We start from the raw sequence: 15,099 nt of genomic DNA on the forward strand, positions 1-15,099 counted from the left end.
CATCTGGAATGTCTTCCCGGAGGTGAGCTTTGTCCGGCGAGACGGCAGCGAGTGCAATGTTGTCGTTCTGCCTAATCTCGCCGAGGCCATGTTCACGCGTGCCCCAGAGGGCAACGTGGTGTCTATTCAGATATCTCCGCTGTCAATAAAGGGAATGGACTTCAACTCGATGGCTGCCTCTGTTAGGTGGATTGCTACATTGCAGGATTGTGAGAGATAAAACTGATCGCATAGGGAGGCCCTGAGCAGTGGATTGATTATGGCTGCTGATGATGATGGTGATGATTTTAAACCATTACGCAAACTCCGGTCATCCTGGCAACGGCTTTTGGCTGGCTATCAAACAAAGACGGTTACCGCATGGCGTGCTTTGGGATGCGCTCCTGCGACCGTCTGGAATGCTCTTCCTTCCGATATTAGGAAGGCCACTGGAGCTATGCACTTTTAAATAATCTAAATTGAATACTCATTACATTTTAAAACAGCGTTTTGTGTTTAGCTTTTTGTCCTCCCCCCCGCACCTCCGATTAACGCGGTTGGCAACGTACGGTGCGAAAGAAGTTCAACATACATACATCATGAACTCAAGTTTAGGCACATCGTTCATGAGAGATATTTGACCATCCTTCACCACGGTGGAAGGTGCAGGCAGGTGAAGTGGCTGCTCCCCGTGCAATGTTGCTAACTCGGGCCTCAACATGCCGCGAAGCTTCTCTTCCACGTCTAGGCAGTGGCACATTTCACGAAGGTAGGCAGCACCACGGGGGAGGCCTTCATCCAGCAGCGGATAAGCAACGGCGGACGACAATGATTAAGAGATGCGCTGCCCGCCACATAGAGGTAGAGCTTGATATCGGAGCGTGTGCCGGCGCCGGATGGATTGCTGCGTCGCAACATCGTCAGTGATCTTAATTTGGAGCTTTCGTGACTGCAGGAATTACTCTTTGGTTCTTTCGGTAAAGTCACGTATAAAGATAAAATAATAAATTAAATAATAGCATACTACGACGTTTCGATTGCAACACAAGCAATCATCATCAGGTATTAAAGAAATAGCAACAAAAATCTAACCAGAAAACTATAGACAGACATATAAGCAGGCAGATATCACAAAGATACATAGAGAGAGAACACACGTCGGCACACAGAGAGAGAACGTCTCTGTGACGAGGCCTTAAATAGAGAGAGGGGGCGGGGGCGGAGAGAGGGAGGGGTTAAAGAAAAATAAGCATGTCAATGAGTAGGACGACGCGTGGTAAGGTACGCAAGCTTGAAAATTAGGAGAACGGGAGAGAGACACACTAAATTACATAACCTAGCAAAATATCGAAATGTAATGCAACACAGAGAGTCGGTCAACACACAATTAACGCATAGCCTGGTTGATTACGTATTTCCAAGATTGCTAAGTTAGAATTTAAGTGTGAAAATTCGTCAGCGATGGCCAAGTCTTGGGCAGAGGCCTTAATCCAGCAGCGGATTGGCGATGGCTGACGATAGCGTGCGTCGGGCAGTTGCGATCCGGCGTTGTCGGGGTTCGATCCCCGACCCTGACGATGCCTGTTTGTTTGGAGTTTGCGGTGTGTGCCTCTCTCTTTCTCCCCGTGGTCGCGTTGATTTTGTCTCCGGGTCTTCTGGTTGTTCCCCCCCCCCCCCCACATTTGGAATCAACATCAAGCGTTTAGAGAATTTGGAATTTTGGATAATGATGATAAGCCACTTCGTTGAGCTATCATTTGTGGCCAGGTCGCTTCTGAAAACGGGCTGTACAACTCTGGTCAAATTTAAAAAAAGGTTTTATTTTTAATCGTTTTCAGTATTTACAGTTTATTTTGAAGCCGTCGGGACGGCGCTAAGCAGCATTACAAAATAATCTGCAATGTACACAAAAGACAAAGATAGCCTGTATAGCCTTAACAGACTGTTGGGGCAAGTTATTCGAAACAGAGGCTGCCGTAAGCTCGGAACATCGCTATTTATATTCGGTGATTGTGAATCTTGACTCGTGCGCCCTCACGAATAATTACAATAAAACTAATTGCAAGTGACTTGCGGTCTATTTCATTAAAGCCTGTTATGCGAATAAGCAGTATTCATTACTCTTCATAGCAATTTAGGAAAACTGCACGCACTTCAATATTGCTGCTGCTGCTGCACGTATTACGTGGCCTAATGAAGTGCTCGAGTTGCGAGAATCACATTGCCATTCCCAGATCCTCATTTGTGTCGATAATAAGCGTATCAGCCATTAAAATAGGTTGCACCTGCGAACAGAGGTTTTATAAAAAAAAAAACTAATCGCCCACAATTTCGCAGCATCGGCTTGTGTCGTGCGCAACGGCGTCACCGCGGCAATTCGACGCATTCGACATTTCCTTCGCGTGAGAGGAGCGCTGGAGCCCGGTTGGTGATGCGCTCCGAGTCTGCCCACCCGAGTTGGATACTCGATCACGGCTGTAACGTGAGTGGCGGGTAAATAGTTTCGCGAGTTCGAACTTTGATTCGGCGTTACAACGTGTCCGCACCATTAACAAACAAACCAAAAAAAAAAACCTGCAACTTAAATAACCATCGGTGAATCTCGATGGAGGTCTTGGGCATCGCGCTTTGCTGCGTTGGTAGAACGGGAAAGGTGAGGGATTTAATAACACAAACGTCGGATGGGATGGAAAGCTGTCACAGTTTTAATCGGCAACAGTGGACTGAGAGAAGTGTAGACAGCGGTGCAAGGAGACGGTCATGCCGCGTATAGGACGGAAGTATGGCCCAGCGGGCAACACTCGTGCCTCGCAGTGCGAATGGCCTGGGTTTGATTGCCAACATCGGGCACCCTTCTGTGTGGAGTTCCTATGTTCTTCTGGTGTTTATTCGCTTTCCTCCCATAGCTGAACAAAAAAACCACGCACATACAATGTACCTGCTGGTATTGGCCTAACATCCCGATGCTGAAACAAAATATACCCGCAAATTACTCAACTGGGTTTACGCATAGCAGCATCGCCCTCGCCCCCTCCCGCCCCCTTTCCCCCCACTACTGCGAAAATTTGTTCGGACCTTTCTTTAAAAAAAAACAAATGTATATTTGAATAGGAGCCCAGTACAGAGGAATAACCCGCGAGGCAGGGATGGGGCAACAGACACTCCACGAGCTGCAGGCCCCGCACGATGTGCACCTGAGTTTACAGAAAGGGGAGAGAGGAAGGGGGGGAGAGGGTAACTTTAAAAAGATAGTGGAGGGAGCAGGGGTGGAGGAAGAGGGGCAGGGGGGGGATGGTCAAAGGAAATAGCTGAACAGTTAGGAAGGAATAATTTAGACGATGCGCTTTGGTGAACTCAACCGATCATAGTCCCAAGAGCGGTGGATTGGACTCCTGCCCAGGTTGGAACCTTCCTTTAAAAAAAAATGTTTAAGCAGTCTTCAGACTAATTAAGGCTTTCTTGAGTGAGCATAAATGAAATAATTGTACCCCACATGGCCCAAAAGGCCAAACAAGTAGAAGAAGAGGGGCCTGCATCGCGGTGGACGACTGAAACTTCTCTTCACGAGACGCACACGCCTTCCTGGGCCCCAATGAGGCTTCACTGAAAGAAAAATAATAATATTTACGCCTAAATCCGTTCCATGATTTTTTTTGGGAACTGAAATTGAAATAATTTCCTTGGAGAGACGACGAGAATGGCAGTGGCCACGTGATTGCAAAAGAAAACGACGAAAAAAATGTCCACGGCTTATTACGAACAATTAAAAGCTTCGCGTGTCATGGATCGTGACTTTGATGGATGTTGAAATTGCTGGAAGGTTTGTTTTAATATTGGGGAACGCAGACGCGCAAACGATAATGATGATTAAATGTCACTTTGCGAATGTTTCACATCGAGAAATGTAAGAGCACAAAGTCTGGTGCTTTGCCCAATAACTTACTGAAGTAGTAAAAATAGACGTAAGGTAAAGGTGCAGCCCTGCAAATGCCTGCTCATGGCACTGCTGACGGAGGGCCTCCACTCGAGGGAGCTCTAAAGAGCCCCTTCAGACGGTGTTTTGGCCTACTCTTCCACACTAGCAAGACGTCTTGAAAATGCCGGAGGACCCACACTTTACAAGATAAAGATCCCCCGTGTAGCCGTCACAGACTTTTGGGGCAAGTGCTGTTAGCGAGCAACTGATAAAGGCCGGCACAGCATGCGAGGGAGTGGGTGGCTAGCACCACGCCTGGCCGCCTTTGTCTCTCCTGGGGCAATGTTTACACACCACACCAGGTACTCATCTGAGGCTGAGACGACCTAGGGAAGGCCCGGGACCAATTCAGATGACTATCACCGGTGTTGGCCGTGAGCGGGAATCGCACTCCGTAGCACAGTGCGATAACCACTGCGCTGCCACTTACCCACGCCCACTTTACACAAATGCCAGACATGATTTCATCTGCCGTGCCGAGAGTCAGAATCTGGATTTGCAAATCGAACGTGCGAACCATTGCACCGCGGAAGCATCCAAGATCACAATGCCAAACTCCAAAACTACTCGCAAGGGACCTGTAACATCGACGAACTGAAGTATTAGTTAGCATCATAATAACACAACATATTTTGTCTGTCGATCCACTGCTGGATGAAAGTTCCCCCCATGCCGTGTTGGTGGTGGGGGTTAGTTGACCGCACTGAAGTAACTTCACCTCATTGTTCCATTACCGAGCGCTATCTCCTTCGATTTAGCTCATCCGTCAACTTTTTCTCTGACCACTGGGAGTCAGATTAAGTGAAAAATTGGTTGGAATATTTAACGAGCCTTCAATTGCCTATTTGGTTGGCAGCTTACGTAAGATTCAGCCAATTCACACTGAATTGTCCAAAGTAGTTAGATTTCAAATGATGATGTCGAAGGCTGCCATTTGTTAAAATAATATTTGTTTGTCAAACGTACTCAAGGATGTATGATCTGCAAAGCAACGGTTGCCACCTTTAAGTGTGATAAAGTCATAATCTGCTCGCTTAAACTCACACCGAAAAGAAAATTATTCCAATGCCCGAGGCAGCACAGTTTTGCCACGGCATGGGTGGACGTGTGCATATGAATGAAATCAACAAGTTACACATTGCTCAAGGACAAATTCCCTTACATGTATCGTATAATATCGTGTATCGTCCATTATTATATATATAAATACAGCGGGGTCGAGGGGTGATTCTGTGGTAAGCGTGCTGAGCTTATCTAGCCCACCGATCCAAGTTCGATTCCCGGCCACGGCTCACATCATTGGCGAGCGAGAGAGTGATAGATACCGGAGCTGGTCCTGCCATGCCTCACTTCACCAGTGATGTATGGGGTAAAAAAAAAACATGATCGACATAGCATGGAAATGTTTTCATCCACGAGTGGATTGATGGTTGCTAAAATGTATGATTGCTATTTTATGTAAAATATAGATTTTTTTTTTACTTGACAGCGATTTGAAACGTTGACAACATATGAATGTGTATATTTTCGTACATTTGTAAAATCGAAAAGACTTGAGTGGTCGTCAATGGAGCGTAGCATAAGGATTGGACACAATCACAGCTGAGAAGTTGAAGTTTAGAGGGATTAAAGATTACGTTTTCAAATCTTTGTACCAGAGTATCAACCGTATGTTTATGTATAGTCAACCCATCGCACCTGGGACTGACCCATGACCTCCTGCCAGCGAGCCTTCGACACTTCACGTGGCCTCAAAGTGCACCTAGCCTGGCACAAGCGCCGTGGTGACGTCACCACCACTTAGTGACGAATGTGTCGAGTTATTTTGGCGTTCTTGCTTGTGCACCGCTGGCCACCGCAGTAGCACCGTAATAATTTTGTTCAACAACAGATGATGCCTTCATGGACATACCTAACTACTTTAAAAAATTGCACGGTAGGGCCTCGCTAAACGCGTGGTGTTCACACGACGCGTTTTAGCCATAACGCGGTTCTTCCATTCGGGAAAACACTTTTTGCACAAAGCGGAACACGCACCATTATTATAACGCGGAGCACGCAACGTTACACCGCGGTTTTTGAGCAGTCGACGACGAACTACTTTCTTGAGCAGGCGTGCCTGAGCGGAGTGATACATTACGTGGAATAATACAGTAATACGGCGGCGTTCCCTCAGTTATTTGTCCGGCCATCTCACTGCGTGTGCGTAGTAGTCCATCGCATCTCGCCAGACTTCACGATTATTAACGGGGGGGGGGGGGGGGGGGGGGATTGTTTCCGCTGAACGCGGCACTTTTCAGGAACGCATCTCCCCGCGTTAAACGGGGACTCGCTGTGTACACCGCGACGAACGACGCCGTTGTAACCTGGAAATACTCCGCGCATGTACGCCGCCGACAAGAAGGCGGCGTGAGCTTACAAACGCCGTGGCGAAATGGAATTTTTTGCACTTTTTGTACGCAGCATGGACGGGTTGTGCTTTTTCTGTAGGATTTTATTGTTCACGTATGTGATGTTTAGTTTTGTGTACAACTAATTTTAGGTGTATCTTGTAATTTTATTGTTTGTTGCGGTTGAACCCAAATCAAGAACCGAATGGCTCACGGGGTAAATCCTAATAAATGAAACTGAAAACTGAACAGCGAGCGCACAGCCCCCTCGCTCCGGTGATGGAGGGAGGTTCGATGCGGGCGTCACCGCTCACCCGCCACTCGCCGAGCGAACCGCGGATAATTCAGCCTCCGATTACAGCGGGGGATCCGGAGATGGACAGCTTCGGCCGTCCAATCGGACCGACACAGATGCCTCCCTTAACCTTTCTACCTCCGCTCCCCCGAGTACCACGAATGGAATGAGGTTACAGCGAGGGAGCCATGAATTCTCTCCTCACACTGGGGCGCGTCCTTGAACCCTGGGGAGGAAGGGGGGGGGGAGAGAACAAATTGTCATACAAACGCCGCTTAATTTATTTCCTCGTAGTAATCAGGGCTTGTGAAGGATTGCCGAGGTGTGGGGCAAGTCTGGGGCCACGGTGTTTATGTTCCGTGTGGATTTGCGTGGGAGCGGCAAGGGAGGAGAGCGAGCTGGTGACAGAATGAGGAGTCGTGATGGAGGGAGCGGACTGTGGCCAGAATGCACAGGGGACCGGCCGAAGCCGCCACTAATACGCCCCAGCAAGAGTAAGAGGATGAACGCCATTTATTGGTATCCATAAAAGCTTCGCGAAGTCACACAACCTCTTCATCAGGGGGACTTGTCCTGTATTTGCCATATTTGGCCAATTCCATTTCTCAGTTTTTTTTAGCAGCGTCAGGTTGGAGACTGTGGGTAATCCAGAAGGAAATTCACCGCACATAAGAGAGAAGCAACACACACACACAACGCCACGCAGGCTACGATGTTGATGTCCCACGCAGACTACCAAAATGCACAAAAACAAATAGCCCCCGTGTAGCCTTAAGAGACTGTAGGTGCAAGTGATGTTAGCGAGCACCTATGAAGGCCGGAGCGGCACACGAGGGGGTTGGGTGGCCAGCACCACGCCCAGCCACCTTTGTCTCCCCAGTGGTGATGTTTACACACCGCACCAGGTACTCATTGGAGGCTGAGTCGACCTAGGGGAGGCCCAGAACCGGTTCAGATCATCGTCACCTGTGTTGGCCGTGAGCGGGAATCGAACCCGAGTCGCTGGATTCGTAGCGCATCGCGCTAACCCGCTACACTACCGCTCCCCATGTGCACCAACACGCACCCTTGCTGTGCCGCCATCTCCCGGTCACCTCGCGTCGGCCGCAGGGCCTCCCAAAGAGGCTCTCGAAAATCTCTGCACGATCCACGGCGAAGCCCTCTCCCCCCTCACCACCTCCCAAGCGCGCCCGACCCGGCCACAAAGCAGGAGGCGAGACCTCAACCAGGCAGTAGACCCAGGGTGGACGCGGGTGAATAATGGGTGACGGGATATTTGCCAGATCTCCCCCCCAATTCGCCACCCCTCCCCGCCACAAAGGCAACCACCCCCGACTTTATTCTTAGGTTTTTTCGGTAAAGTCACGTAGGTAAAAAATTAAAATTAATAAAAGTAAAATAAAAAAAAAAAAAAATCACGACGTTTCGATTGCAACACAAGCAATCATCATCGGGTATAAATGAAATAGGAACAAAAAAATCTAACCAGAAAAACTATAGACAGACATATAAGCAGACAGATATCACCAAGATACATAGAGAGAGAGTAACATAGGTACAGAGAGGGAGATCGTCTCTGTTGAGTGGCCTTAATTTTTTTTACCTACGTGACTTTACCGAAAAAACCTAAGAATATGAATCCTTGCAGTCACGAAAGCTTCAAATCTAGAATTCACCCCCGACTTTCTTCTTTCTGCCGGCGTACGTAACCCGCCCACGGACACCGGGGGCTGATTTATTCCCCCCCCCCCCCCCGGAGTTTGCTCGTGCGATCCTTGAGAGTGGTCATTGCGAGTCGTTGCCGCGTCATCGGGACTGAGCCGAGAGATGGAAAATATTCCCACGGCGAGAGATCAATCACTGGACGGGGTAATGCGTGGCAGGTTTAGCGCCGTATCCGTTCTCTCCCCCGCTAGCCCCCCTAGTGTTGCGTGCGGGGGGGCTGGAGGGGGCTGACCTCCACACCTCTCCCCCCCCCCATTACCTCCCACTTCTTGTGTGTGTTAACTCGAAGTTCTGAAAGTCAAGTCAGGAAATGTTGGTGCCATTTTGCGGCCTTTACTTCTCCGCACTGCGGGTGAACGCCAGTTTTTTTAGAAATGCACGACGTGAGCAACGCAGTTCGTGTCCCGTGACTCGTTCTGTTTGAGCGTTGAACGTTTAACGTTGAAACGCGTGGGGGGTGTTCGTGCCGATACAGCTGTCCAGGTTTGTTTTCGGGTTCGGGCACGTGATGCTGGGTGGTTGTGGTGGTGTTCTGTCGAGCGGTAGTGTAGCGGTTAGCGCGCTGCGCTATGAACCTGGTAACCCGGGTTCGATTCCCGCTCACGACTAACACCAGTGACGATTATCTGAACCGGTCCTGGGCCTCCCCTAGGTCGACTCAGCCTTAAATGAGTACCTGGTGCGGTGTGTAAACATCGCCACTGGGGAGACAAAGGCGGTCGGGCGTGGTGCTGGCCACCCACCCCCTCGTGTACCGTTCCGGCCTTCATAGGTGCTCGCTAACAGCACTTGCCCCTACAGTCTGTTAAGGCTATACGGGGGATCTTTTATCTTTATCTTTGTTCTGTCGAGATCCCTCTCATTAACCTCCCCACCCCCGCAGATGAGATTGTCACGTTTACGAAGACAAAATTTACACGTGGGGTCAAATTTTTACCAATAGACCTATCCTCACCGGTGGCTTAAGACTTTTCATGACTGAACTCAACATCAGATGGATGGGCCCACCCCCCCCCTCTCGCACTCTTCAAACAAGGTCACGCTGACAGACTTGTTCTTTGCATCTTATGATTTGTGCTGCTCATGGCAGTCACAGTCCATGTCAGGTGTCGTACCCATGGCCACTCCTGGCCGCAGATATAAGACCACCGTCTCCCGCGTCTGTAGTGGTGAGCACAATTGGACTTGCAATCCAGAGGTTCCACGGTTCGATTTCATATCCTGGCTGGCGTGGCAGCTGAAGACAGCGGGGCAAGTTTCTTAATTCTTCCCTCACCACCTCTGCCCATCCCAGCAGTATGAATAACTGCACTTGCAGTTGTTCGATCGGCGGTTCGTGTGTGGTGGGGGATAGTGTGGGTAACTCCTGTCTTTCCCAGGACATCCAGGCAGCATGGACGAGTCGTCTGAAATATCCTCGGGAGGAGTTCCTCTCTGCCAACAATGGATTGAGCAACGAAATGCAGGGCTGTACCTTTACCTCTTGTGCCACCTCAGTATCACAGGGTATGAGATTCAAATGCAGGCAAGAACGCAGAGCTCCATGTAAATATTTATATAATAAAAGCTAGTGCCTCTTTGGCAGTTATACACAAACACAAATGTACTCAATACCAAATCATCCACATTAGAGGTTTTTGGGTAAGATCGTGTAAATATAAATGTGTCGTTAAACCCGACAACACTTGACACAGCCGATTAGTAAGGTTTGCCACGTAAATAAAACACATGCAAATTCGTGGCTAGTTTAGTGCACCGATGTGTTGGAGAGTAAACCTACAACATTTACAATTTTACTCTCCAATACACCGGGTGTGCTGTACTAGTAGCGAATTAGCACGATTTATTTACGTGACGAACCTTACTGACTGGCTGTGTCGGGTGGTGGGGGTTTTAACGACACGTTTAAATTTAGGTGATCGAACCCAAGAATCCCTGATGGATAATATTGGTCGCGAAAGCCTCCTGCGTGTTAAATACCAAATCGGTCATCACACGTTTTTTCTAACAGAAAGCGGACAAAGGTGGCACATTGGTTTGCACACCTAAGTTCAATTCCCGGCCACAGCCAATAGCAGACGTGTGATATCTGGACCAGTCCTGAAAAAGGCGTGGTCAAACAACCCGCATCATCCACACGGTATGATATGCTTGATCTGCATATACAAGACAAAATCGACCCCTGCAGTGAAACGACTGCAGGCTGTCTGTGAAGCAGCTAGATTTGAAGCTTTCGTGACTGCAAGGATGCATACTCATAGGTTTGTTCTGGTAAAGTCAGGTAGGTAAAAAAAATAGAAGAATATATTTATTTTTTTATTTATATTATTATTTCTATTATTTATTATTTATTTTATTTTTTACCTACGTGACTTTACCGAAAAAACCTTAGAGTGTGAAGCAGCTGTTTCGTGATAGCCCTGCGTTATCAGAATGCACAAATGCCAAATGACGTGACTTTACCGAAATAACCCAAGAGTAATTAATGCAGTCACTGAAGCTTCAAATCAAGGATCAACACCTCGGCCGTGGCAGATCACTGTTATAATTCAGTGGGCTCACATGACATTGACTTCTCCAAGACAGAGATTCTCTGCAAGCCATCTGGCTACCATGAGAGATTCGTTCATGAAGCTATCCACATATACAAACACAGAGACAATTTCAACCGAGAAGATGGATTCTGGCTTAGCAATAATTGGAAGGATTTGATAAACCATTTCGGGTCTTAATTGATTGTGTTCACGCTCACGGTGACTTTCAGACCGCATTCCATTTTCCTGTCCCCCCTCCTCTTTTCCGAACATAGATGGACTCGTCCATCTGACCAACTGCCAAGTCGCTGTCTGTGGTGCTGACGTTAAGAAAAAAACGCCACTTTTTTCAAAATTTCTTGCTGTGGATTTCACACCTGATGATGATTGCTTGTGTTGCTGTCGAAACGCCGTGATATTTTTTATTGTTTTATATTTGTATTATTTTATTATTTCCCTTCTATGTGACTTTACCGAAAGATCCAATAATATAAATCCCTGCAGTCACGAAAGCTTCAAATCAAGTTTGAACCAAGCTGTTATTATAATTATTAGCCGTACAGCAGTAGATTAACAAAGGTCGTGTTGTTTTATGACGTTTAGTGATATGAGAGTCAAAGGTGAAAGTGTCTCTGCATGCTCAAGTGAGCAGCGTGGGAACGAGTGAGAGAAATTCCACATTCTTCTGGCGGGGACCCAGTCTCGCCGCAGGGACGATTTGACTCCCCACCGATTAGGATTTGAATTTCGATTTAAAGCTTTCCTGACTGCAGGGATTCATCTTCTTGGTTCTTTCGGTAAAGTCACGTAGAAGGGAAATAATAAAATAATAAAAATAAAACATAATAAAATAATTCTCACAACGTTTCGGCCACAACGCAAGCAGCCGTCCTCAGGTGAAGAACAGGTCTGTCGGAAAGACAGCGTCTGAAATAGGGTTAGGGTTAGGTCAATAGGGTTAGGGTTAGGTCATTCAGACGCTGTCTTTTAATTTTATTATTTTATTGTTTCCCTTCTACGTGACTTTACCGAAAGAACCAAGATGAAGAATGTGAATTGGCAAATATTCAACCGTGAGAAATTGCGCACTTAACCTTTTAAAGGATTGTTTGACTTTTTTAAAGGTGTTGTTTGATCATATGTCAGTTAAAAATTGTTCATTTGTTGACTTTCTTTAAAGTTTCTACTTTTGTCAGGCCCCACGGTTTAAAAGTGAATCTCTCTGCCTTCTCTTTGATCTTCTCTGAAGATGGGACGTCACCGCGAATGTCAGCCTACTATATAATTGTGTTGATGTTGTAAGGCGGTGTTAATAACACACGTGGGGAGTTATTGATTTATCAAGTTACGAGTCAAGTGCTGGGTGCCACAGCATCACACGACAGAAGGAAAGTTCCCAGTTTACATTTTAGTTTTTACCATTTGAATTGTCATTCAAACTTTTGAGAAAGTGCGCTTGGGAAGCACACGTCAACGCAATGCATCATGGCCAACGGTCATGAGTGACGTGGGAGGGACAGCTAAAGAAATGAATGTCCCCTAAGAAGCTCTTCACTTTGTGCAGGTTGCTTGTGTGGATTATTACATCGCAGAATCATCGGAAGAAGTGGCTTTGTCTGTAGCAGTGGATTGACCATCTGACAGCTGGTAGATGCCAAAAATCAGTTTACCAAGTCCTCGTTAAAAATAATAAACATTGTCAAAACAATCCGTTTGCAGAGTGCAAGCAATGTAAAAAAAAAACCATGATAAATTAACTGACTAAAAATCAGCATGAAATGTAATCAAAATAGCCCAACATCTGAAAACATGAAAAGAAAAAAAAGTAAAAAGATATCCACATAATATATAGTGTAACGAAATAGACATAATTAAATAGACTAATATTTCAGCACTTGTTTGCATATTGAGATGAGGAATGTACACACGTTCGCGTGCAGCCCTTTTCCCAATCCACTGCTGGATGAGAACCTCGACGTAGCAACGCTTCGGGCTGTATGCAGAGGCTCAGGGCGGCGGACAATGCATTGCCCATACAAATTCCACCAGCAGAAGGCACCGCACGCGCCCACGCACCCACGCACCCACGCACGCATGAACACACGCACCCACACACGCACGGACACACGCACCCACGCACCCACGCACACACGAACACACACACGCACCCACGCACGCACGAACACACGCACCCACGCACGCACGGACACACAACCCAGGCTGTTTTGCACCGCAGGCCCACCGGAGAAGAAACGCCACTTCGCTCATCATCCGCCCCCCCCCGCTTTCATTTACCTGTCATCGTTTTAGATTTTCCGTTTAATATCCTTCGGTCGAGCTTTTTATGATGATGATGATGATGACGACGAGTGCCGGTCTTTCACGCGTCGACTGATTTCCCGCGAGTTTCACCGAGTCGCGGAGAGCCCCCCCCCCCGTCAGACAAGGGATTTAATTGGCCTCTAAGCCCTCTGGTTCATTAGGGTGCCGTCAGGGCTGCCGGCGCTCGTGGGTTTATTTTATTAAACGCTGCAGCGCTTTGATTTGCCCACGGGAAGATTGGAGCGAGTTCAGTATTTGAGGGGCTATTAAAATGCATGCATGTCACGCGGGGTAGCCCAAAAGTCGGGACACACAGGGTTATTCTAATTATCGTAACACATCCAATAGGGTTGTTTTATTTATTTCAACGAATGTTCAAACTGAACTACCATTAACATTAATGCACGCATTCATTTTGTTTTGAAATTAATGTAGGGCTTTTTTTAGAGATTACAGATGTAACATCTTTGAACATTCATCAGTTATGTTTTGTTTCAACACATCCGGGGTTATTGGTCGAGTTTTGTGAATATCATCTGAAAAAGAATAATACAAATAGACATTATTAGTAATTATAATATACACCATAGCAACTTGAAAAAAAATAACAATTAGAATGTTTGAATGCAAAGTGTAAGCATAAATCAAGCTGATGCGTCCTGATTTTTGGGCCACCCTATATATATGAAAATATATATTTCAATGAGCATAAAGAAGCTGAAATGGCATTTCGCTGGCTGGAACTCATTAAAAATGCACGCATGCACTTTTCACACTTTTGAGCAGCTTGCGCGTGGAGTATTTGAACGGTCCATGTGTGTGAGCAGCGCTTGTTCTCCGCGGCTTCCCTGTTGGGCATTTATTTATTTTTAAGTCCAAATGAAAACGTAATCCCTTGTCCCGTGAGCACTGACGCTAATGTTTTTTAACAGAGGTGCTCTCCCCATTAATTTTCGCCATGCTTTAATGGATGCCCTTAATCCGCGGTAGATTATTTTGAAAAATATTGAAATATTTCTTGACAACCGTGGCGTGAGACATCGCCAGAATTATTAATTGACTCCAGTGTATGAGTTCATATCACCGACTTTCTTTTTTCAACCCTGTCATCCTCTCCCAAACCCATCTCATCAACATAATGCCTCCGTTCACCATGCGCCACTCCGCTCTTACTCCTCTTTAATCTGCACACGACCGGAGTTTGATTTCAGCTGGGATCTGTCTGTATTCGCAAACCTCCGAGATATTTCTGCACCCGTCACACCACAGCCACTGTAAACTCTGGCTCTGTACAGCTGTGTTTGGTGAAATGTCGTTGTTGTTGATTGATGGCGCACTTATATTTTATTTTTGGAGATTCAAATTTAGTGTTTCTTTGAAAACGGAGTGTTTTTCCACTGGCACTTTTTATGCAGAATCTGGAACTTTTTTTTCTTCCTTAATTGGCTACAGCGTTTAAAAGATAAATGTTATATTTAAAATTATATGATTTCTTACATTTATTTCATTTACTCATTTGTATCATTCATTTATTTTTCTCTGATGTTTTATATCTGTCACGGAAACGGCGTGTTGCTTTTAATGATGAAACCCGACCTTAAGAGCTTCTTAGCTCACAGGGCAATTCAAAATAAACTGAAACTGAGGCAGCTTTCTCCTACTCAAGTTTACCAGCGACATGGAAAATAATTTTGCAAGAAACCAAAGCCTCGGTCCCAACCATCTTCGCACGCCTTCGTTGACCTGTTTGTCTGTCCACCAGGAATTATAAATATTCCCCCACACACCCACCCACACACCCACAGACAAAGATCTCTCTATAGCCTTAACATACTGTAGGGGCAAGTGCTGTTAGCGAGCACCTATTAAGGCCGGTAC

General features: G+C 46.6%; 1 protein-coding gene across 3 annotated transcripts in view; it reads left to right on the plus strand.

The window, feature by feature from the left end:
* The window catches only part of LOC144732109 (glutamate receptor ionotropic, delta-1-like), a 262,706-nt gene that overhangs the window by 143,003 nt on the left and 104,604 nt on the right, over window positions 1–15,099 (plus strand). Inside the window, exon 1 of one of the 3 annotated variants that reach the window (XM_078613386.1) lies at window positions 2,323–2,461. The exons of the other annotated variants lie outside the window; for them this stretch is intronic. The gene's annotated coding sequence lies outside the window, so the exon portion shown is untranslated. Of the gene's footprint in view, window positions 1–2,322; window positions 2,462–15,099 lie in introns of those variants that run through there. 3 annotated transcript variants of the gene reach the window in all.

This window comes from Lampetra planeri, chromosome 41, assembly GCF_965212315.1.
Source record: "Lampetra planeri chromosome 41, kcLamPlan1.2.h2, whole genome shotgun sequence".
NCBI classification, from domain to species: Eukaryota; Metazoa; Chordata; class Hyperoartia; order Petromyzontiformes; family Petromyzontidae; genus Lampetra; species Lampetra planeri.